Below are 26,229 nucleotides of genomic sequence, written 5' to 3'. Positions count from 1 at the left end.
TCCATTAATTAATTCCATTTTAAAGTTTTAAATTGCATGAATATTGGATTAATGTGATCCCTGTATCCACAACCGAAAACGACACGAATAGCACGTTTCTGTAAAAGAAAAATGGGTTCAGTGTAGGTTTTGGCTGTGTACCCCCACACTTCAATGTAATAGGTCAGGTATGGAACAATCAATGGAAATATGGTTCACTACCAGTTACAATACTACTGTATTCACTTGTGGTTTGGCACCCACAGATTCACATATTTGCATATTTTTTATTTCAATATTTAATTTATTTGTTTTTTGGACTTGGGGATTGTTTTTCGCTATTTAACCACCCCTCTGTTTTTTTATGGAAATATTGAATGTTAATCTTTTTTAAAGATTTTTTTTGTTGTTGTTCATCAATTATACTGACATTTTCAGATGTCATTAAATATCACTCATTTCTTGTCTTGTGATTTTATTACCCTTTGTAAAATATCTATTGATGTCATATCAGAAGTTTCTCTGATTTTCATCCTCATATTCAGACCTGCATTAATTCCACGCCATCGCCACTCTAATAAAGGATTGATGAGATGAACAGTACCTGTCATTTGGCAACGTATTGGAGATGCCATTGATTTTGTTTTACTTTGAAATTACATTGATTTTCCCACCCCTCCATATGAGATGGCCAAGGAGTCCATAAAAGAGATAAAGAGGTCATAACCATTTTACCAGCCTGTAGTCTCCCTCACAAAGATTTAGGAGGCCGTGAAAGGGTGATGGTTAAAAATAAGGCTTGTTGAGTATGCTGCAAAAGGATAGAAACATGCGCCTGTGAAAAAAATAAAAAAATAAACTGTCAATACGTTTGATAGATTTTTCTCAGGAGTTTCTATTGAAATGTTTTATTTCTCTCAAGGAACAAATTGCAAAGGATAAAATTAGTTTAGACTCACCATGGCTGAAACCCAAGTTGATTGCAAATTCAATTAGAAGTGCATTCCTCTCCTCATTTTAAAGGTTGGCGGACATTTGATACACCTGAAGCCAGATGATTTCCCTATGGATAAGGACACTAAATGTCAAGTTTGGGCCTTAAATGTTTGTTTACCCTTTTGTAAAGTTCCACCGTGATCCCTTGTGGGCCATTTGGTTTCCAAAGCATTCGCTGGTTTAGTTGTATTTGGCTTCTCCTCACAAGGAAAATTTGAGGGTGTAGGTTGAGGAATTGCAATGTTTAGAATTGCAATCTGGGTTGCAAAACGACACATTTGTTACGGGTGAGAATTCTTTTTATTTTTTGACCTCACATTAATCTTAACAACAAACAGATGCAGTCCTTTATGTTAACATTTTCTAATGTAATTGGTCCATGTTGTTGACAGCAAAAACATGGTTACTAATTCATCTCCTCACTTTCCACCTTGGACACCCTCGGGCCTGAACAAGGGCGTAAGAGGCGAAGTTAGATTTCAGTCCTGTCAATGTTTCAATTCACCTGTCAGGATGACGGCGGACGAGCAAGTGCTTGTTTGGCCTTTCAGTCGTCCTTAGCTGGGGTGCACGCTCTGAAGACCACCCCCTCACGAGAAGGAAGAATCTCTTACAAAAAAGTTCTTCCTCCTGAGATGTCATTTTCCTCACTTCTTATAAGGATGGGAATATGAGAAGAGGAAAGGGCGAAGGTTGCTCTCTCTGTGAGGTTCAAGGTCCAACTCTCAAAAAAACAAACTGTACTTCCTCGAATAGTGGATAAATAAATATTCATTTTTTGCCATCATGAAAAACGTTTTCCTTTTTTTTTTTTCACTGTTAGGTTTTTTTCTTTCTATGCGCTGGCGGATTCAGCTAAACTCTTAAAGCTGCTGGGTCAGAAATTGGCCCTTTTTTGTGAAAAAAATTGGACCAACCCACTATTTGGGTCAATTTGACCCAACTTTCCGGGTTGTTTTGAACAAAATAACCCAAATTTTTTTGTCTAAAATAAGACAATTATAAGACAATTAGACTTCATAGTGATACTAATTAAACTATCGGTCCCTTATTTTTAAGTTAGTAGAGTTCTGCTTCTTTAAGTATTATAAAAATGTACATTCATGTACAGAAAATATTCAGAATATTTCAATGTTCTTATGTTAACATTTCAGCTAATATTGGTTATCTGGCAGTTTAGCGGATATCATTTGGCTTCTAATGTGGTTGCTCCACAGTGTTGTGTGCCTCTGACTTTTTCATCTTTAAATGAGCTTGTTTATTTATTTATTTTATTTAGTTTAAAATGTTTGCGGCAATTGTCACTTCCTTTAATATATGCATCCCACTATTTGCAGGAGATAAGGTTTGTTGTATATGACTGTTTGTATATTTGGTGTGAGTCACAAAACGATATGTGTGGGATCGTGTAAGAAATGGTAAAAAAATGAATCTATGATTGCCTTTTACATGTTACAGCTGTGCGAGATCAACACATGAGGTAAGGAAGCGCATTTTAAAGCCAATTGTTGACATTCATCTCCGGCAAATCCGCATCGTAGCGTCAGATAATACCTCTGAAATAAATCCGTCTGTGTGCGGTCTGTGCTTGAAACTTACTTTCTATACTTATTTAACTCATTTGTCAAGAAGTTGCAAGACGTCCTGGCTGGAGTCTTTAAGGATATTAACTGCAGAGCTCACGACAAGATGCCTTGTGATACATTTGTGAACCATTTTTCAAATCAAAGGCACATTTTTCAACTCATGTCAGAGCATTATGCATAACCTTGTATTCATGTTTCACCACTTTGAGTAACTCTCCAGACTGAGTTAGTTATTTGCGATTAATCTCCATTACTCCCATAGCAAAATAATGAGAAGTGATTTATGACGTAGTTTACTTTGATGTACATTCTGTTCATCTTTTTATTATTACAACATTGTTCTATGGACTCTGTGGTCATTGTCACGTTGGTTGAATGAAATCTATGCTGGGATTTATGTTAGCCTAGGTTAGGCTTAGGCAAGCGCAGCAAAATCATAAAACGTACACACACACACACACAGAGGAAAAAATAATAATAAATAAAATATACTAATTTACAATGAAGCCCTCATTCAGGACCAAAATAACAAACAAAACACATGTAACCTGTACGCATCCCTCAACCCCCCAAAAAAAAGACATAATGAAAGCAAAATACATTCACAAAACCTAGCTTCCTAAATTAACAAAAACAGGATAAAATAATTTGAGAACAGAAAAAGGGGATCCTGCTTGTCCAGATGGATTGTTTGCAGGTATACGATGGATTCCTGGAACATGTGGAAGATTGTATGCCTATCCATCCTTTCTGTCAAGGATGTCAAAGACGCGTACATAATTGTCATTCTGATAACATGTACTCCGCAACATTGTCAGGACTCACGAGGTCGTCTCCACGGCAATGAGGCGATGTGTTTTGAATGCCCATCGTCAGCTACCCTTGTCGCCATTCCGTCCTCTTATGCGGTGCAGGTACGCTGTGAGATGGCGGGCACCTATCTATGGCTACAAACCCCTTGCTCATTGCTTATTGGCCCCCTACCTCACTTCCAAAACTGCAAGTATTCGAGTCGCTGTTTTTTGCGACGTCTCACTCTAATTAGTAAGCAGTTTGTCCTCTTTGGTTCTTTTCGGTGTCAGAGCCATATAAAAACACAGTTAATCTTTTTGATTGGTGCATCATGCAGATGTTGTTTTGCCCATTGTTCTCTTTCGTCTTCACGACCTCTCCATCTCAAACTAAACATCTGACTGTTACCTGACTTTGTGTTGTCAAGTATCCTCGCGTGTCAGAAATAATGGACTCATATGTTGCAGAAATGGACTATGACTGCGAGGCGGGGTCCACGTCGCCCCCCGCTCTCTCGATCAGCCGGTAGAAATCTTCCGCAAGGGAACTTGTGGAAAAAATCCTTTGTGTCGGTCGACTCTCCTCCTTTTTCTTCCCTGTCATCCTTTGATCACGTCAGGTTTCTTGTTCTCCTCGGCCCTCCCGGGCCTGACGCCACACTCTCGCCGCTATCACCTTCAAGTCTGCTCCGCCCCAACCCCGGAGAGAGCCTTAGTCAGGTGACAGGGTGGGCGAAAATCCAAGGTTTACCCTGATGCTTTTGATCAATGTTTTCTTTAATATTTTCACACACAAATGAGTAAAATAATAAAATAGAGGGGGGGGGGGTTTAAAGGTTATAAACAGATGTATAAAAAAAAACATGTTTTTTTTTAGTTAAGAAAAATATATTCATAATTCTATTATTAATAGCATAGGTGCCTAAGTTATATTTGAGCTTTTTTTGTAAATCAAGAAAAACGACGAAAATAATCGTGTTTTTTTTTGCAAGCATATTAGTATTTTTTTCAAGTGATATGACAGTATGTTCTTGTGGGGAAAAAAAGACAACAATTTAAAAAATAATAATTAAATAAATGTTATTAGGCTTGCGTTGCAAGAGTGGGAATCAAAAATTACAGTAAACAGTATAACATTTAAAAAAAAAAACAATATTTACTAATATTCAAAAGTAATCAAATGTGTTTTAAAAGGAAAGAAAACGATAGCTAAGACAAAGAAGCAAGAAATTAAATGTATGTGTAAAATATACACAGTACTAAAACTTCTACTAGTAATAATATAATAGCAATAACAAAATGTTGAAAAAAGTTGAAAAAGTATAATAATAAATAAAATATCTAGTACAATGTGTGCAGAATTATACTATAATAAAATATATATTGAACAAACATAATTTATTTAAAAAATAAAGTTATGAATGGCATGAATAACAAAAATGCCGCAAAAATACAAAACTATGTCAAAAAGTCATTTCCACTCAAATTTACAGAAATGTATTGTTAGTCAGAAAATAATTGGTGGCACTTGTTAATCTCACATGTTGCATTCACTGACCTCATCCTGGCTCTGAAAACCCATTAGCCTATGTTTTTGCACTTTCAAGTTGGTTGTGTTTGCCCAGCCTTCCTCATTCCAAACACTGCCCTCTCCTTTCTCTATACTTGCAGTGTTGTTGGACCGTCTGTCAATAGTATGGATGCGATCCGTTAGCATCCACTGCTGTCAGTGGGCAGCCGAGGCCTCCGATCCAATCCGCGCGGCGGTCGGCCATTCCGGGCCATTGACAAAGTGTCACGGACCCCGGCGCTTTGATTAGCCCTTCGACTAATGCCATGCTAAGCAGAAACATTACTCTGCCTAGCGGGGAGGATGAGGAGCGAGGGAGGGAGAGAAAGAGAGAAAATGTACTCTACAGGGAAATTAAGCAATGCGGATGAAATGGCGAAGCGAGGAACTTGTTGGATAAATTAACAACGCAATTACATTACATGACACGGCAGCAAGATGGATGAGGAAAACTTGGCCGCTGTTCTGTTCTGTTTTCCAAATTGCAATTTATTTGAGGGCTCTAATGGATGCTGTATTAAAACATCTCGGGCCGCGGTCAGATTTCATTGTGTGTCACCTCCAGGTGATTGATGAGCCTCTCTTCCACGCCCCTTGACCCCCCCTCACCCGTTCGCCACGTACACACACCACTTTACTCCAGCGTTCCGCTCCAGGCTGCACTCACAACACATTTATTGGGAATTCCAAACACAAGGGTCCAAATATATTACACTGATATGCTTATTGCTTCTTTAACGCCATCTGTTTTTAAACAACAGCAGTTGTGGCTTCCAAAATGATCAAATTAGCGTTCCCCATTGAAATGTATGGAAATGCCTTCAATTCCTTACAGTAACCCAAAAGGCCGTACCAAAAATTTGCGCCACGTGTTTTTTAATTAGGAAAATAGCACTAACATTAGGATTAACAAACACAAGATAAATTTATCTATGTTACAATAAACAATTTCTGATTTATTACACATAAATCATCATCATCATAAAGCACATAAATGTGTTGATGATCACAGCAGAAGACATGCAGTCACAACCAAGCTGTAATAATATTGATCATTCATCACAGAGGATAAAGAATATATGCCAGTGTGTATTGTTATGTCATTTATGACCCAAAAAAAGAAAAGACAATAAAAGCATATGTGGCTTCTTTAAAAAAAAAAAGTCACCTTTTCCCAATCCGCTGCTGCTTTTATTAAATTAGTTTGATTTAAATTATTTATTTAATACTATATTTGTGTCTGTTATATTAATCTATTGTTTTGCTTAATTATTTCCATACGTTTTTTAGTTATTATTTTCAAAAACTACCAGTAGAAGAATATTGGGAAAACAAATTAAAAAATAAATAAATGAAACTGAATGAATATTGATTTGAAAGAACAAGACTAAAGATTTTCTTTTTTTAATGATTTGCTTTCCCACTACGTGTGAGCCTGACAATAGAATCTCAATTCACATCCTAAATTGTGAGCTACACATCGTTTATTCCACTCACACAGATAACGGCAGCTATTCCTCGTTGATCACAACTGTTTGCATAGCTGGAGAAAATGCGTTGGGCACATCTGGAAGTCATCGGCGGCTCGGTTACGGCGCTATCGTCGCGGCTTTACATCACCGTTGCTAATGACTCACAGCGCGAGGGGGAAGACGCACACGCTATCTACTTTGAACTGCCGAGCTTTTCCTTGGGATGGCAACCCAATCCTTGACGGGCCCTTTCGTCATATCTCCCTCCCATTCCCTCTCCCAGACGTTAACGACATTCCGCCAGATGACATCAGCGAGCGCGCTTCCAAGCCACAAGGCCATAAACAGCTTTTTTTTTGTTGCATTTTTCTTTGTAGGTTTGTTTTAGATGTGAGCAAAGGGATGTGGTGCGCTGACGAGACATCAGGGGTATTAAAGTTAACAAAAACTAACAAAATACTGTAACTAAAATAAAAACGGGAAAAACATTTTCATTATTAAAATAAAAGTGAAACTAACTATAATTATAGCGAAAATGTCCATAGTTGTTTTGTTTTTTAGTTTTTTTTAAATCTTCATCAATTGATAATTATGTTATGGCCGTAAAGAAGAAGAAAAGTCGAACCGTTGTTTGGGATCTCTAGTTTACTTGATTATGCAATATTTATTGATGATTTTTAAATCACGCACTCACAGATACTCCATATATTAAAAAATAAAACTCAACTAAAACAAGGCATTTTCAAAATAATAAAAATAAAAACTAATAAACATCAACAAACTGAGTAAAAAAACAACACAAAAAACATCAACACAAAATAAAAACTAACGATAATGAAAAATAAAGAAATCCTGCAACACACATACATTTCACTTCAAAACAAACACGCAAAGGGCGTTTGAACTCAGGTTCAACGACCTACTTTCCGACTGTTTTCCGACTGTTGCCAATCGTAATTATTATAATTCACAATGAGCGGCTGTATTCACACAAAATGATGAGCGCGCACAAATGCGGAGGAGCATCTGGCTAAATGATATCATGCTGGAAATTGTGATTGGTGTTTTGAGTGAATGTTTATATTCCGGCAAGAGAGGAAAACTTGGTGTGTCAGTTGCCATACGAGCTAAGTAACTTCCCGTCATATTCCCAACGTGTGAATGCAGTGGTTATTTTTATTTTCAAACAGGAAGCTCATTCATATGCACAACCACGAATGTCCACATGACGCCCCTTCTTTTGTGCTATGCAAAGTGGTACCGTCATTTATTTGTTGACTCTAGCCCCGACAGTTTTCTCTTTGGTTTGGGGGGAATTTGCCTTGATTTTCCGTTTTCCCAAAGTCCATTTAGAGTGACAGCCGCGAGGAGTGCCTTTTGGCTTTTGGAGGGGTTGTCTAAACAAAGTTGGGGCCTTGTAAAATAGCGAAGGTTATCTCGGCATCATCCAGATGACGGCTGAGGAAGACCACCTGCTCTGGAAATAGGCCCACTTTGGTTCCCAAGGCTCGCCTGAATAGTTGTACGAAATTCACATCAGATCGTTAGTTTTTTATTTTATTTTATTTTTTTACTTTCAAAAAGTCTGCCATAAGCACTACTCCCAACATTTTGGTCATCTTAATAGAGCGTATTTAATACCTATAAAATGTCAAATTAAGGAGTAAGTCAACCTTAAACATTTCTTGACAATAATATGTTATATGTGACCTCACTAGTCTAAACATGACACTCTGATTAATATGACTATGAGGAAAATGATTGATCAAGCAAAATCCAGCCATTTATATCCATCTCAGGGGGGGGGCGTCCATTTTGCCACTTGCTGTCGACTGAAGATGACATCAATTTTGCTCAGGGCTCAGGCAACAACCAATCATATCTCACCTGTTTTCTGAAGCTGTGTTGTGATTGGTTGTTAACTGAGACCTGAGCAAATGTGTTGTCATTTTCACTCGACAGGAAGTGGCAAAATGCCCGCCTACTGATATTGATAAAAATGCTGGATTTCTCTGCAATATTAACCAAACTACCATATTTAGACAAGCGGGGCTGCATAAACGTATACTTGTCAAAAAAAAGAATGTTGGGGTTGACTTCCCCTTTACGCGTTATTTATATCATATATATATATATATATATATATATCATATTTTCGGGGCGCTTAAGAACACATACAGTTATTCCAGACCAACCCCCGTAACAGAGAAACTCTGCATGTGATGTAGCGGAATTACTTTTAACCAACTTGCGATTGCTAGCCTCGTATTCTACAGTACTGTAGTATCTGTGCCTATCCATGACTGAATGCTTGTGATTTTAAAAGGTGAGGTCTGGCATCAGTTGTGACAAGTGCACTTGCTTTTATTATGTAAACTTTAGTTAACAAAAGTTTAAACATGCAACTTGCTTGACTTATTTCGAATGTTAAGTAAATGCATTTTGTATGTGTATATTGTTGAAACCGTGTCACCCAATTGTCTATTTGGCCGTCGACTTTGATGGACAAGAGGCTCAACACTGCGGTTGCGCATTCCCCCTTTCTCCCCTCCTGACTCATCCCCCACAAGCCTTTAAGAGGTTACAAAAAGCCCCCCCGCTGTACATCAAAAACAACCAACACGTCACCCTCCCCGCCCCCACCCCCGCCCCCGCCACATCATCCGACATGACACGTGAGAGACAGCTCTGACCACAACAGTGGCCTCACTCAGCCTCTTTCGTGGCAAAACGGCTGTGTGGCTATTTACATGGATCCCATCACAATGTAGGCATAGTTTCGAGAGATCTCAAATCATCGTTTCCCATTGAAATGAATGGAAATGCTATGAATCTGTTCTAGCCACCCCCCAAAAAAAGTAAAAAAAAAAAAAAATATATATATATATATATATTAATAACATCATTAAGTATAATTTAAAGAATTAAACAGTTTGTGCATTACAATTTATTGTGATTGTGTGATTCCTTGGCTATTTGGGGGCAGTATACTAACGAGATTGGCATAAACAGTACAAAAATAAGACACAATTCAGCTCAGTTAGCTGCAGTGATATAAGTGTTTTTTTCACAGATGGTAAAGAAAATATGCCATTGCGTATTTATTTTGTTTGTCTACGTGTTACTGTTCCAATATACTTCGATTAAATAAATGATCCCAAATTGCTGCTCTTGCACTTCACTGCATCCTAAAAGGTTCCACAAGGTGGGAGCTCATAACAAGCCACATCATCTAATTAGGTTTTCCTTACACCTTCTTAATAATTCATGCTATCAGCGAGTGTACAAGGAAGTAGGCTCCTCGTCCTCCCAGGAAGCCTTCGACAAGGATCGTGTGTCCACTGTAAGTAAGGAAGTGTGAGCAACAATACATAGCAGCCTCATAAATAAATATGATGATTGTTAATGGGGTTTCATGTTACTCCATGGCGCACCAGCCAGTTGACCAATTATGTGCGACCGCCGTGGCAGCACGGGTGCAATGGTGGCTACATGTCCGTCCGCAAGGAGTCTGGCACCAGTGAGGCCACCCTCAATAGCAGGCCGGTCTCATTTTACACTTATTAAGAAGTATAATGTGCGTTGATCACCCTGCAGATCAAAATCCATTTATATTTATTATCTCATCAATTCTTAGTTTGTAACCTAAAGCAAAGGTGGCGACGAGAAAACTTTGGAGAAACAGTGAGGCTTATTTTGACCTGCAGCATACTATTTATTTGATTTTTTTAAGTATAATGAATTATTCACTTTTTGTAACGTATGGCTCGAGTGCTGACTAGAAAACAATGTGATTCTTGCACTTCTGCTTTAATACATGACTATTTTCCTTCAAATTGAAAATGATGCAGCCTTTTTGAATTTTTTCTTTTTTCTTCAATTCTGTGACTGGCTGGAACTTCCTTTTGCGAATGTAAACTGTCTGTGCTTATCCTGGCATTGCTAAACATGGTGAAGTCAGGCAGCATCTGGCCTTAAGAGCCGTGTTTATTTTTCTACTGTATGAGAGCGAGGTGATATTTTTTGGTGGTTTTTGGGACGTTTCTTCTCCTTCCTTTTCCAATAAATCACCGGAGACGTTCTATAAACGTACTTTAGCAGGACCGCGTATGTCCACTTGCGCTGTTATGATTACGAGTGTGAGGCAGGAGTGTTAATATTCCGTCTGTATCCCGCTGAGGTGTAGCTCACGTCTGTCATCTTTTTTTTTTTTTTTTTTTTTTTTTCTTGCTGCTGTGTGAAGTGTTTCTGCATGCTTGTATCTCCCCCTCCAGGACGAGCTGCATTCCAGTCCCTGCACTGCCACAACATGAACCGAGCACATTTCCATCTCCGCCGTCGGATTCTTCAATCTGTCATTGCAATCACTGTAGGTCGAAAAAAAAAAAAAATCCAAAATAAAACATCCCGCAGCCAAATGACGCTCCGGTGTGTGACAAAATAGTCGGAGGCGGCAGGCCGGGGCAATTTGCCTGGAATCTGTTATTCCCATCCCAGGCTCTCGTTTCGGTTCTCCCCAGCGCCCGCCTGAGCTGATAACAAGTCTGCGCGTTCGCTGGAATGATGGATGGACTTTAGCCACGGGCTTGTCAGGAGGGTGCGGGGCCATATGGAAGCTCAGAGCAGAAGATGGCGAGAGAGGAGGGGAGCCGCGGAAATATACTTTTAAAGACGTTGTGTTCTTGTGCTGCTCCCTTGCTTGATGATGAGTTTCTTTCTGATTCTTTCTTAATTTATGGCTAGAGCGGTGACTAGGAAACTATATGGGGACACAGGGAAGCGCATTTTGAACTCTAGTATAGTATTCTTATGTTATTGCCACTCCCAGTTGAAGTTTACTGTCAAAGTAAACAAAGAGAAAATTATACATTGTGTATTTAACTCATTTGCTCACAAAAATGTATAAATGTGTTCTATTTTGAATATTACCATGCTCCCAAAGACGTATTTATACATACAAAATAACAAATCATGCTAGAGCATACAGAAGACTTTGATGCAGCCTCTAAACTGAATGGGAATGCTTGAATCAATGGTAGTTATTATAAAAACAGCCAGCAGGCGGCAGCAGAGTATAAGAGATCAACCAGGGTGATGTTGCAATAAGCTCTTTTCCCCACTGTTTTAAACAGATTTGGGAAAAATTATGAAACATAGCTATTTTTTAATGCTAATTGCTGCAAAACAGAAACAGATAGAAATATACTTTATTTTTTTCCTGATGAAAGAAGAGACTATTTTTTATTTTGGTAGGTTCCATGTTTTAATAGCAACATCTATCAAAATTCGGTAAAACAAACACGATGGGGGTTGCGTCAGTGAAATGGTTTGGAGTGAATGACTTTGCCTTGTAAAAATATGTTAGCTTTATGCTAACTCACACTTAATTCATGTCTCGAGTGGTGACTAGAAAACAATAGGGAAACAGGAATGCCATTTTTGACTTGCAGTATACTATACGTTATTCATGTATTTCTTAAGTAATATCACACACGTTGAATTTTTTATTCCTTCTCAAAGCAGTAACTAGAAATTGAGCCTTAATTCTGTATAGAGTTTCTATATAAAAGTTAAATCAGCCACGTTGAATTTCTGATTGACCCTTAATATTTGGCTCGAGTGCTGACGAGAAAATTATTGTGAAACAAGAGACTTTCTTGTCTTAACTAATGCTATTCATATATTTTCTGAATTTGGCACTCACATTGAATTTCTGATTCCCTTTTTATTCATGGTTCAAGCAGCGAGTTATTTTATTAAGTATCTTTCGATTAAGTCATGATACAGTTATGTTTACAGCTGTGTGTGTGCATGCGTGTGTGTTCTATCAGGCAAGGATTTATGTGTGCACATCTCTGTCAGTCGTTCCTAGCGGCCCTGCGGAGAGTCTGGGGATGGGGGGGCCCTGAGGAACTCCGTTTGATTGTTTAAAGCCCCGCTTAATTGGCGCTTTGTCTGCACGCTCCTAAATGAGGCGGGACGCCCACGGCGGCGAGGAGGGGGTTCCCGTGGAGACCGCGGGCCGTTTGACAGGCCCCGTGGTGGGCGGGTGGGCGCAACCCCCTCATATACCCCCCCTCCAAACTGCCAGGCAGCATCATGACAGCGGCCCGTGCCGCACCAACCTTGGCCAATTAAAACTCGGCTGTCATGACCAGACAGTAGAGCAACCCTGTGTGTGTGGGTGTGTGTGTGTGTGTGTGTGTGGGGGGGGGGGGTCTAGTTCGCTTAATGTTGATACTTAAAATAAACAGAACTGTATACTGCAGGTAAAAATTAGCCTCCTGTTCCGACATAGTTTTCTAGTCTCCTCTCAAGCTGCAAATTAAGATGGAACCATTCCTTTCTGATGACGGTCAAGCCATAAAATAGGATAAAGGATTTAGAAATTCTCCTGATTCTTCTTATTTTTGTTTTTGTCAGTAATGAAGCTGCAAACTAAGAACAAAGAAGGAAATTAAATGTGACAAAACTTCAAATATAAGAACAGTACAGTGCAGATCTAAAATGGTCTCCCATTTGAACATAGTTTTCTAGTCACCGCTCGAGCTCTGAAATACGAAAAAAATAGAAATTCAAAATGTTTGATCATGCTTCAAGTATAAGAACAGAATACTGCGGATCAAAATGGGCCTCCTATTTCTCCTTTGTTTTCTAGTCAGCACTCGAGCTATAACATAAGAGGGAAGAAAGACATTTAATGTGACAAGACTTAAAATATAAGAACAGTACAGTGCAGATCTAAAATGGTGTCACATAGTTTTTTTTGTCACCGCTCGAGTTGAAAAATAAAATGTGTATAAAAGTATAAGAACAGAAATACTGCAGGTCAACATGGGTCTTGTTTCTCCTTAGTTTTCTAGTCGCCACTTGGCCCAGATCATAAGATGGAATCAGAAATTCAACATGAATGATCATACTAATAATGTCACAACATTGGACTGCAAGTCAAAATGGGCCTCCTATTTCTCCTTTGTTTTCTAGTCAGCACTCGAGCCATAACATAAGAGGGAATCAAAAATTCAGTTTGAATGACCTTACTATACTGTCAGAATGAGTCTCCTGGTTCTCTTTAGTTTTCTAGTCAGCGCTTGAGCCATGAAATACGAAGGAACTAGAAATTCAACATGTGCGATAATATTTCAAGTATAAAAATGGGTCTCCTGTTCCTCCTTAGTTTTCAAGTCGCACTTGAGCCATACCATAAGTGGGAGTCCGAAATTCAACTTGAGTGACCATACAGTATACGGACTGCAGGTCAAAATGGGTCTCTTGTTTCTCCTTGGTTTTCCATTCACCGCTCGAGCCATAAAATAAGAAGGACTCCGAAATGCAACTTGAGTGACAATACTTCTACTTTCCGAACAGTAGACTTCAGGTCAAAGTGGGTCTCCTGTTTCTCTTTAGTTTCCTTGTCAGCACTCGAGCCATAAATAAAAAGAAGATTCCAAATTCAACGTGTGTTACAATACTTAAAAAACAAGAATAGAACACTGGAGGTCACAATCGTCCTCCTGTTTCCACTATAGTTTTCTATTCACTGTATGAGCCATAAAGTGTGTGTGTGTGTGTGTGGGTGTGGGTGTGTGTTGTGTGTTGTGTGTGCGTGCTTTGTGAACTCAAGTGCTCAGATCGGGTTACATGCAGACAGATTTGTAATTGGCAGTAATCACTTAAGACAAGCCCTTACGTCGCGTGTTATCCGCTTGTGACTGTAGGCCAAAGTCAATACTCATAGTCAAGTCATGAAAAAGGGGCTCCCAGGAGTCGCTCCACTTCTCCTCCCAAACATTTCTTTTTCTTACCTGGTCTGCTCTTTTTTCTTGATTTTTGTCTGTACACATCGTTGTCTTCTTCGTCGTCTTCTTCGCAAAACTCAAGCAAAGCAATATAATGTGTCGTGGCAGTGGAACAGTGGACTGTTGCCCATATTTGGCGCTGGTTGCTAAGCTACCACAAAGAAAGTAGCTTGGTGGCTTTTCCCGCGATGGTTTATTAAAATTACAGCTTAGCAAGATGTATTTGCCGCTGTTTTGCTTATATTTAGGAAAAAGTACATCCCTGCCAATGCCAAACATCCTGTTGTGTTGTTATAATTGGCACAACACGATAACATTAGCATAAAAAATAGCTAGCAATTCAGATTAGTATGTAGTGTTAACAAGATTGCATTTTTTTTTTTTATATCGATGTGTTAATACAACATGAGTCTACTTAACTCCTTCACTGCCATTGACGGTTATAAACGTCCAAAATTAATTTGAACTATTTCTATCAGTTTAAATATGTTTTCCACTTTTGTTAACAAGAGTATGAAAACCTAGATTTTTGTTGTTGTTGTGCATTTAGAACAGATATAAATGATTTGATTAATCGCGAGTTAACTAGTGAAGTCATGCGATAATTACAATAAATAAATATATTTATATTTAATATAATTAAAAAAAGATTATTAAAAATTAGGGGCGTCGGCATGTTAAACTAATAGAAATAGTTCAAATGAATTTATGGCAGTGAATGAGTTAATAGGCCGCTTAAACAAACTCCATATTTTGTCATAACAAATATTTTGTTTGTGTTGAAAACACAAAATAAGTGCAAAACAGGTATTGTGAGACGGGATTACCGCGGAATGACAGCAATGAGTTAAACCACCCTTTGGCAGGTTCCAGATTTGTAATCCGAGATTCTGGCGCCGGGCACAGATTCAGTTTAATCTTGGCCCGAGGCAATGTGCAGTTATTGAAAACTTCTCACCTCGTAACCATTTGGAGGGCTCACCTCACAGATATGAAGACTGTCGGACAAAAAGGGATCGCCTTACCTTTGGGCTTCGTTATTATTGAGTCGTCTTTGCTGGACGTGTTCTGCGGAGTGAACAATGTAATGCTGCTGAGGGACACGATACCTTTGGGCTCGTCTGGATTTTTCTGATCAGTTGATTGACAGGCACTTTCTGTGGTGCACAGTTAGAAAGTCAACATCAGAACTCGTGCAGCAGCTTATCCAACTTGATGCGTCTTTCTGAGTGACTGAAATGCAACATTTTATACCCTCGGTAATCTGTCGACTGATGGCTCAAACTTTTGTTTACAGCAAATACCGTTTGAACAATTAAATCAGTCTTTTGCGCACCACTAAAGGGAACCCGGAAGCCACTCATGGTTTTGCTCAAATGCATGTCATTTACTCAACTCACTTTTGACCGTAATAAATAATAATAATTATTAATAATAGTAATAATAATGAACTATGCATAAGATTAAACGATGTAAAAATATATATTTGAGTTTTTAAACATTTTAAGATTTGTTCTTAAATCTGTGAAAATTATAATAGAATATTTAAAATATATGAAGATGTCTGTAATATACAATATATTGTAATGGGTGTAAAATGTATGTAAGTATTTTGAAATAGACGTTAAACCCGCTAAATACACTATGAAATACATTTTCATTTTATTTTATTTTCACCCTAATGAAAACAAAGTACATATATTGTGTATGCAACTTAACCTTTTTAAAACGTTTAAATCTGCTTGCTTCATGACCATCTTCTTCGTTATTTATTTTTGCATTAACATGTGAGTATGCCCCCTGGTGGCCAAAGTGTGCATACCCGTAGGAGCACAACTGTGCAAATCACGACGCACAAACGGTTTAATTCTTTGCATCCTATTGAATTACTGTATGTGTCGTCGTCGTCATCATGATGACCCGTGTCCTGCATCTGGAAGTAGCTGCACTGAAAAGTGTCTTCTTCCTGCTAGCTCTCAGTGGGGTGATTCTTTTTCCTCTTCGACTTCTTCTTCTGGGAGCTGGCCCACATCCAGAAAGGCTCCACAAAAGCGCCGCAGCTGCCTCAACAGCGCTTAAATGCAACATATGCTACCCAAGTACCATTGTTTCACCACTAAACATCCTCTTTTTTTTTTTTTTAACACAGCACACGAAGAGGCTATTTAATGTCACTTCCTTTTGGGCTCGCTACAATGAAAACTCGGCGGTGAGATTGAGCGATGAGCGTGTGTTATTATTATTTTTTTCTTTTAGTGTTATTTTCTCACTAATTATGGCAGTGATGACATTTTGATTCGCAGCCTGCGAGTTTGTGAAACAACACCATCTGTGTGCTTTCCTCTCATTAGCCTAATAGACGCAAAACTCCGCAACAAGCTGTTCACGTTCTATTTTGAGACTTTTCACCCCGACTGAAAAGTGAACATTTGCACTTTGCATCAATATGTGAGAATCTATATTTCAACCGGATGTGTCTTTTTCTCCCTGGTCATTTTAAAACGATACAGGAAAACTAAAAATAAACATTGAAATGCCATAATGTGCATCAATGATGAAGAACAACAAATGTTATTATTTGTTGCAATAAACATGATTATAGACCAATAAAATAGCTTTACTGACCCCCCCAAAACACTGAATGGCAACCAATGTTTTGTCCCCCACCCTCAATTTGAGAAACCCTGCATTCATGTAAAAAAATATATATATAAATGTTATCTGTTCTATCAACCGGAAAATATAAAAGATAAAATTAAATAAATCTAAAATTAACAATTGAGAATTTCTCAGGGTTATATGAAACAAGACACATTTGAAAAAAATCCAAGTAATTTGAAATCAAATAAAAAATATTTCCCTTTTTTTGCATTCATTTTCCTTTAAAAATAATAGTTTTCAATGTATACTTTTAATGTAAAAAAAAAAAAATGCAAAAAATATGGACACATTTCATCTTTGCAGGCCCATTAAAATTTACAATCTAAAATTAACAATTGAGAATTTCTCAGGGCTATATGAAACAAGACTAGTAACAAGTAATTTGAAATCCCCCCAAAAATATTTCCCTTTTTTTGCATTAATTTTCCTTTAAAAAAAAAAATGTTTTTAATGTAAAAAAAAATCTAAAAATATGTGAATATTTCATCCTTTGCAGGCCCATTAAAATATACAAAAGCAAAATTACACAAAGTTTTTTTTTTCATTAATTACACTTTTTGTGCTATAGATCAATTTCAATTTATACCCAAATAAAGTTCAGATGTTCTTGTAGGCTTAGTTGAATTAATGGTGTAAAACATTGACATATTTTATCTTCGTCTTATATTTTTATATATCAGGAAAAAAAATGTCATTTGAACAGGAATGTGTATAGTTTCTATCTCCACTGTAATGTGATGATCTGACAACAAGGACACTTTATTACATGTTTTGCCAAGAAATTGCGACGAGAGGGCGACTGCAATTATATGATGTTGAACCTGCTGCGCAATGTCACCATCATCATGCAAGCATCACATCATCTCCTCCATCCCCTCGCTTCAATCCCTCCTCGTCAAGCCTTAAAAACAGTGACACGAACAAACGCAAGTTAATTTGCCTCCCTCGGAACGCGTTACAATCAGCGGAAAGGTTAATGTTTCTGCTAATTTATAAATGCGGGGATGGCTGTCAGAGGAGGATGAGGAAGGGAAGGGGCGGGGGTGACGGGGGGTGAATTTTGAAAGGCCCTGACACTGTAAATTAAGCCTGTCACGTCATCTCATTGCAGCGCCGGCGGATCAGGAGACGCCACAGTCTATGATGTCAGACAGGCGGGAGGGAGGCCAAAACAGCCCTGAGGGACGGACCTCCAACGCCAAAACACGGCGGGAATGCCGGGAAACGGCAGGAAAGGTATAGCGGCCACGTGAGCGGAAGGCCATTGTCGCTGCTTGACAAGACTTGAGCTGATTCAGTCACACTCGGAAAGGGATTGTTGTTGTGTTGTTTTCGCAATGCAATGCATCATGGGAACATGGCAGCCATTTTGTGTATGTTTTTCTTGATTTTTGGCAGCCAAAACCGATTTTGACATCCGACAGAATAAAACCAATTAACTCATTTACTCCCAGACATTTTTACTGAAGCAACCCCCTACGCTCCCGGCTGTTTTACTGGATTTTGACTGATTTTGAAAGGTTCACACAATATTGTGTTCTATTGCTATAAAACCATGGAAAAATAGAAACAGATACAAGTATACCTTTTTTTTACATTGCATTCATTCATTCAGGACACAATAGTAACTGCTAGAAATTCCTTCAGATCCTTTAGTGTTACTAGGTTAGCCGGGTTTGGATATTTTTCGTTCGAAGAGTAGGCTTTTTTCTTGCTATCTTCCCTCATATATGGCCCAAACTTAATACCAGAGATTTCTGTCACATGTAGGACACAGACAAAAACTTCATGCCACTCCTTTTAATGTTGCCAATTTAGCCAGGATTGTATGTAACAGGACATTGTTGTCACAATGAGTACTTGCCAAAAAGTCCTGTATTTGTTTCTCTTCATGGGAAAAAAAAATGCTTCTTTCTTGCCACCATAGCCCAGACATATGAAGAATACAGATATAGCCACTACTTGCCAGCAATTCCTGTGGTTGCTTTAATGTCACCAATTGGATGTTTTTCTTTGCAACAACATTTTCAGTTACCCCAAATCTGATACAAAATCAAATCAAGTACGGTAGATTGTTGTCACTGCCAGTACTTGCCATAAATTCCTGCATCTTTTTTCTCTCCTTGCCACTTCACACCAAAGCCCAAACACTTGAAGAATATTTAAGATTTGTATCTTTTTATCTTGGATACAGCCAGGAAATTCCCAAAATGTCTGCAACTGTTGCCAAATTATCTGGGTGTAATTTTTTGGGGTTGAAGAAAAAACACACACACTATATTGTGTAGCACATAGCCAGTACTTGTAAGAAATTCCTACAGCTCCTGTAATATTGCCAAATAATAACAAATTAAAAAACAACACCTCTGTCTCGCCACCATGCCCGTAGCCCAAATGAAGAATATTAGATTTGTTTTTGTTCTTCGGTGTCTGTTTGACTTTTAGCAGGACTTCCGACATAATCGTCTGATCCCCATTAAGACAATGACGTTATCTGCATTCTGTCTACGAGCCGCAATTATACTCCGCTTGTTCCTGCAAGCATGCTCTGCGAAAGCCTCCTTTAAGTTGGCATCAACACCAAGTAGTTATTTTCTTAATCTCCTTCACTTCCTGCTCTCCCGCCACCTGTCAACTCGCTCTCACCGCATGACTTCACAGCAAGAGACAGAAATATACGGCGCTCGCATGCCAATTTTCTCTTGTTATGCCATCACTTTCTTAATCCGCACCTACTGTACATTTAATGATTTCTTCTTCCACGACAAAGTGGAACAAAGTGACCTTGGTGGAGGTAATTGGCATTGTTTGGTTGGATTAGCACGGCTTTTCTTGTCTCTTAAAAAAAACGCTCCAAAAAATAAATAAGTGAGTGGATGAGTGTGGGCGAGCGTCATTACCTGCAGCCTGTCAGCACCGGGCCTAATGGTGCCTCACCTGGCAGACCTCTCAGACTCAACAGCAGAGGTGCAGCACAAGATGCGTGTAGCTGGAAACGCCTGACGGGAAAAGATAATTAACAGCAAACTTGTTTTTCAGCGCAGTGACAGGCGAGGTATCAAATGTGTTGAGGGAAGGAAAGCATCACGTCACGTGCAGGTTGCAAAACCACGGGGCGCTGATTGCAATTTCCTTTTTTTTTTTAATGGTCATCATTCATATGCAGCAAGAATGCAAACGATTGAAGGAGAGCAATTAAAGTACAAATTGGCCTCATGCATATACTGCATGTTTTATGAGGGGTAGGTAGGCCACTGTTATTGGTGCACTGTGTGTTTAATTTTGTATTTATTATACTTTATAAACATGATTTGCTAAGGACAATACAAGTAAAAAAAAAAAAGCAATTTTATGAGAAGAAAATTATATTTATAACATTTATTACAGATTAATCCTATTTCACTGTGATTTGTTTGTGTTTTATTTTGTGCTTAATCTTTCTAATGCGGAGTGACCGTTTTGTCTTTTGTCATAAATAAACAAAAAATATTTATTTAAAATTATCTGTCATTGGTTTAATAGGAATTTTATGTATCAAATGTACTAGTAGCATCGGTTACTTGGTTTTAATATTGGTGAGTACTCTACTTGTCTGGGGGAAAAAAAGTGTATTGGATGTCTTAGCATTATGAGATAAAAAAATAAAAAAATGTTAAATCCAACTATCAAAAAACATATAATTCAGGTAACAAATAAAAAATATTTTAGAAAATAAAGTAATGCAAGCAAAGTTTTAGTTTTATGACAAAAAATTATTGATAACTAATATAGTGATTTTAATAAATTGTATTTATTTCCTTTAGAAATTATAATTAATTAAAAATAATAATAATAATACAAACATAAATTCAATTAAAGGTACTAATATATGTTTTAAGGAAAACGTGATTACAAAAACATAAATTAATATTAAAATTACAGTAAAACAGCTGTAACTTTATGATATTTTTTTACAATAGTAAAATAAATAATAAAATAAAATGTAGTGGTAATATATAAAAATCATTTATGCTTTTGCATGATTAAAGACGTAATGTTTCAAGCAAAATAAATGAATGAGATTGTATTTTAATTAGTGATGAAAAATGGAATCAACATATTGTGACATCGATTTCATTAAAAAAACTAAACTTTATCGTGCATGTGTGTGTGCATGTGTGTGAGCTACAACTACACACACTGGCCTTGTGTGTTGGGATGCCTGACCAAGGTCACGCAGACACATGTGGAATCACAAGACGTATGAGGAAGCTGCGGTGAAGGTCACATGATGTGAATGATAACAAAGTGTATTGATGCAGTTAAGAGAGCGTATACTTGCCTTATAAACTATGAGGAAAGATAAAAGAGGCAGGTGAGAAGGAAAAACAGGAGCGTGGTGAGTGCATGGGGGTGGGGGGGGGCGGTTTGTCAATAGATGACCTTTCCACAGAAAGCCCCCTCGCACGGCGTCTTGGGCCAAGGTACACTTTTATTTATAGAAGGTATTTATAGAAGTCATTTTCCCGAGGTTATCCTGAGCAAAATGCCACTTCTCATTACCGGCCCGGTCCGGCCTGTGCCTCATTTTACGGCTGGATGAGCCCAGGCGGCGGGCGGGGGACCCGGCACGCAGCCCAGGGTCACCCATTAAATCCTCCGTGTCCGAGCCGACGAACGGAAGTGGTTGTTCCGCACTGGGCGGGGCCGCGGGTACGAGAGGTGGTCAGGTGCGGGTGCACATGCGTGCTTTCCATTATGTGCCGGAGATGATTTATCACGCTGGTTGACCGTTAGTGCGCCGCACGGGCAGTACAGTGCCAAACGAGTGGCCTGACCCGGGTTATAATTGTTTTTTTTTAATTTCATTTTGCAAGTTAACTGAAAGTTAAATATAACGTTTAGCTAAATAAATGTTTTAAAAGTAATAATTAGGTTGTATTTTTTCTGTATTAATCCATGCTAATATCTTGAAAATAAAGTAAATACAATGCAGATACTTAATAAACAGGCATTGCTTGAAATAACATTTTAACACCTGTCAAACAAATTTAAAGTGTAAATTAACCACTGCATACTTTTTCCATCAAGTCAAAACCAATCTGTCATACAGTTGTTCCTTGTTAGATCTTTCCTGACATTGACGCTCCCTGCAGGCCGCGTTGCTACTTAATCTTCACTTAGCCGCCATTTCCCTGCCTGTGGGCGACCTAAACTGATTAGCCAAGACCAGCTGACCTCCCCGAACGCATTCAATATCACTTATTGATCAATTTCCCTATTGATCGCCGCCACCCTCTCCGGATCAAGGGCGAACGCTCGCATCGATGCATCCTGATTAGCCTGGACAAAATCTTGACAAATAAGCGTAGACGCAGCCCACAAGCAGGATATGACAAGGTGGGATTCGATTTGACGAGAGCTATAAGTGGAATTGATACAGCGAGGACTGCAGAGAGCGCTCGCTAATCAAGTAACACGCTATGCTAATTCGGTCACGCTTGCCCTTTAAATGCTTTGAGGTTACGAGCAGTCGATAGAGTTGACCCGAGCGGGCTTTAGATTGCATGCAGATAAGATTTGTTTTCACCTTATGGCTTTGATGATTTCTTTGACGTTTTATAATAAATAATAAAGACAATTCATATTTTCATATCATTGAAGGTTAGTGCTGATCCAGGATTGTTTAACTTTGTTGTACTAGATTGAGTTTTTGGGTGGGAAAATGTCCGACAGCGATAAGCACACCTCTGCAAATAACACTTAAGTTTGCTAAAGTTGATGTATATCAACACTATCCTCACTTCAAAGTAAACATTAACTTTCATTATAAGTCCTGGTCTGGCGTTGCGCTCTCTTGCTAGCTGAGCGGTACTGTGACCCGTTTTAGGCTCTTTGATGGCGCTGACCAGGCCATTTCAAAATAAAATACTGCCCACGGGTTAACTTTAGAAGAAGAAGAAAAAAGATCCAACCCTTGCTCACTTGCTCTTTATTTATTTTCCATACACAATTCCAACAATAATCACGTCACACTCAATCACTGCTCAGCGATGTGTTGATAAAAGTTGGAGGGAGCTAGCTATGCTAGGCTAAGCTAGCTGGAGGAGCTTCAACTTTCTTTAACCAGGCACGTTGATTTAGTGGAAGGAGCTGTGCTCTCAAAAAGTAGTGATGGCATTTACTGTTAGCTTGTTCAATGCTAATGCTAATTTACTTCAAAAGTACCATAACATGAGCTTCTTTTGTAAAATGAATACACAAGAGGGTGTAACCAGCAGACATCATAGAGTACGTTCTAGCTAGTAAGGGTTGGATATTCTGTATAACATTAGCTGATGGGTAATTAGAAAAAAAAAACATGTTTACTTTAATAATATGTGCTAGCTAGCTCATATAGTCATGTTCACTTAGTGCTCAAATTCCTGTGTGGATGTTTTTTCGCCAAAACGCGGGCATTATTTATGTATTTGTTTGTTTCTTTATTTTTTGTGTATTCCTCCATGTTAAGTATACGGGTGCGTCTGCAACAATTCTCCATGCTGTAATCATGTACTGTGAGTGTGACCAAACATGGTTCCGGGTGGCACAAATAAGGTTTTAGAATAATTAATTATAGTTTATTTTTGTGATCAACTTTCGACAAGTTTGATAATTTTTTTCCCCCCAGCCTTTTAATTTTGCGGCCATTGTAACGTCTCATTCTTCCGCCGTCAAACTTCAATTAATTTGTTATTTTCAAAGGAAGTCATTTAAATGGTTCAATCGACGTCTAAACACACTTTTCTTCCGTCGTCAAGCGCCGCTCGTGGCATACGCACGATCATTCCGTACGTTCATATCCAGTATGCGTAAAAAGCACAAGAAGCCATCTTGGTGCTGTCAAATTTTTTATTTTTTTTTGTGGCTCTCACCGTCGACATTTATGCGCACTGACACTTTGGGTCCGCTATTGTGCTTTTAAGAGCTCGGCGGGGGCACTCAGCATCACATACTGTCAACTAAGACCAAAACATACCTGTCACACGCTGGCCCGCCAAGGCTGCACTTAAAGACGTTCTACGCTCGTTTCACGTCAGCGACCTGTTGATCGCATAGTCACAAGTTTTTTTTTTTAAAAGCTAAAATGTCTCACAGTTTGTTATAACATACTCTACGGTTGAGTTTGTATTCAAACTACATCAGGAGGAAAGTACACCTGTGCGATCCAATACGAGGGATCGTAAAAAGAAGATTATTTTGCAAAGATGATAATCCTAACAACTGTCACAACCCAAATATAACACAGCACCGAAACATCACAACAAAAATTTGTTTTTGCACTTCCAATTCGAAATAATGTCTAGTTTTTAAATAAACCCCTGGTAATTCAACATGTTATTATTCGGTTCTTCGATTAATGGAAAATATATTCGACAAGTTTATTATACTGATCGTTAGTTACTGAAATGCTAATTCAATACAAACCAAGTAGGGCTTTGACGCCTGACCCGAGTCTGCAGGCAAAGAGAGACACCTATACTTATTGATAGTCTTTTTAGCCTGATTTTTAAAAATACTAATATGTTTGATATGTCTGTTTATTATATTTTTGACATTTATAAATGTACAAATTTAAAGCATTGTGACCGGATGTATCAAATATGACACAAATCAAGTCATAGAAGTTGAATTTCCCCCCAAAATAATAATAATTTGCTCAAAGGGGACAATTAAATACTCTATTTACAAACAGTCAGAATTTCCTCTCATATATTTCATGGTTCAGGCTTTATAGTGTTAATTAATAGAGCTCAGTTTTCAAAGCAAACATGGTGAAGCAGCATTTAACTGTTATGCCGCACGCAAATGGAATAAGATGTCATTGGCAGTGAAGTCATCCCCAGCCATAAATTATTTTAAAGTTTCTCACTGCTTTGATTGAGGTCCTTTAAGCATTTTAAAAATCAATTTGCAAGTTAATAAAGTGGCACATTTTCTAGAAAAAAAAGTAGCAAATTTGCCAATTTAGAAAGTGGCTAATTTACGACTTATATTTATATATACGTGACCCCCATACACCGTCATAAAATTTGACCCACAATATAATTGGAGGGTTTTGTTTTTAATGTTAAAGTTGGCACTGACTTCCAATTAAAACCTTCCAGTTCAAACCGACCCAAAGCAGTTTGAGCCAGGCTTCAACCTGGACATCGCATCCATATTCAAAAGCTGAACAATCTTTACATTGCGGTGTCACATCACCCTTTCCCTTCCCTCACCGTAAACAAATGAGCCCGCCGGCGGGGTCGCAGTTCAAGCCTGACACGGGAAGACGCGGCGTGACAGGCTTAGGCCACTCGGGCTCCGGAGCAGATGTTGGCGGCGGCGTGATTATCGCCACGGCAAGTGAGGAACAGAAGATGCTGGTAATTAGCGGGGCTCCCCCGGGACGGTGGTGACACGCGGCCGCCACTCCTGGAGATCACAGGGGCACCATTAATGCGGTGCTAACGGTTGTTAAGAAGGCGACGAATAAAGGTACGCGGAAACAAATGGATGCTTTGGACCAATTTTAAAAGATTGCAGCTAAAGGTGTTAGTTTGTCCCAAATTACATTTCTGATTTAGGTGAAACCTTAAATTTTGATTGTATTACCTTTGCCGAGGTGAAAAAAAATCTGCATTAACACAACATTGAAACATTTGTTTAAGCCTAAATCTAAATTGCACTCACTTGGTACAGTAGGCCTGTGATTAAGGCCACTTTCAAATCTGATGGGAATACTGTATCCTGATCTTACGTCACACTTGGAACTCAATTTATACATATCTTCCTCTTAAGTAAAGCAATCCGAGGCCAAGATTTCATGGGAATATACAGCTGCACAGTTATGGAACGGGAGTCGGAATTAGGCCGCAATCAGTGCGCAAATCCTCGGGAGACTATGAAGCCAGCTGCACGTTTTTCCTTATATCCCCAATTGGCCCAAGTTTGCCATGACAGGAGAACTTGGACATTTATAGCCACACTCATGAGAGAATTAAGAGATTAAGGAATACCTCTGTTGCATGTTTATTACATAGTTATTACGTATTTATTACTACATATATATTTTTATGTAATGTTTTCCAATTGAATCCTGGAGGAGATGGAAGAGAGCAAGAAAAGAGAACAATGCAGTTAAGTGGACACTAGTTGTAGTGTATAACACTGTAGCGTTAACAGCTAACATTGTTAGCATGTGTGTTTATTTTTGGGCATTTGTCCACATTTTAACCAAGCAGGTCAGGTACTGAGAGAAAAAAGTGATCCAGCAGAATGGAGACTGGAGTGTAATACTGTTTGTGTCCAGAGTGAAGTATGTTACCACGTGTTAGGTTTTTTTGTTCAGATGTTTTCCTTGAAGAGATTTGC

At 38.5% G+C, this 26,229-nt stretch overlaps 1 long non-coding RNA gene across 2 annotated transcripts in view; it reads left to right on the top strand.

The window, feature by feature from the left end:
• The window catches only part of LOC147162755 (uncharacterized), an 81,414-nt gene extending 63,159 nt beyond the window's left edge, over nucleotides 1-18,255 (top strand). For both annotated transcript variants that reach the window (XR_015097170.1, XR_015097169.1), the window contains exon 4: nucleotides 17,966-18,255. This is a non-coding gene — a long non-coding RNA (uncharacterized LOC147162755). The remainder of the gene's footprint in view (nucleotides 1-17,965) is intronic.
• The last annotated feature ends 7,974 nt before the right edge of the window (nucleotides 18,256-26,229 follow it).

This window comes from Leptonotus elevatus, chromosome 14, assembly GCF_054856555.1.
Source record: "Leptonotus elevatus isolate MCC_2025b chromosome 14, RoL_Lele_1.0, whole genome shotgun sequence".
Taxonomy (NCBI): Eukaryota; Metazoa; Chordata; class Actinopteri; order Syngnathiformes; family Syngnathidae; genus Leptonotus; species Leptonotus elevatus.
Note: the sequence above shows the minus strand (reverse complement) of the source record. Positions and strands in the feature narration are given on the sequence as shown.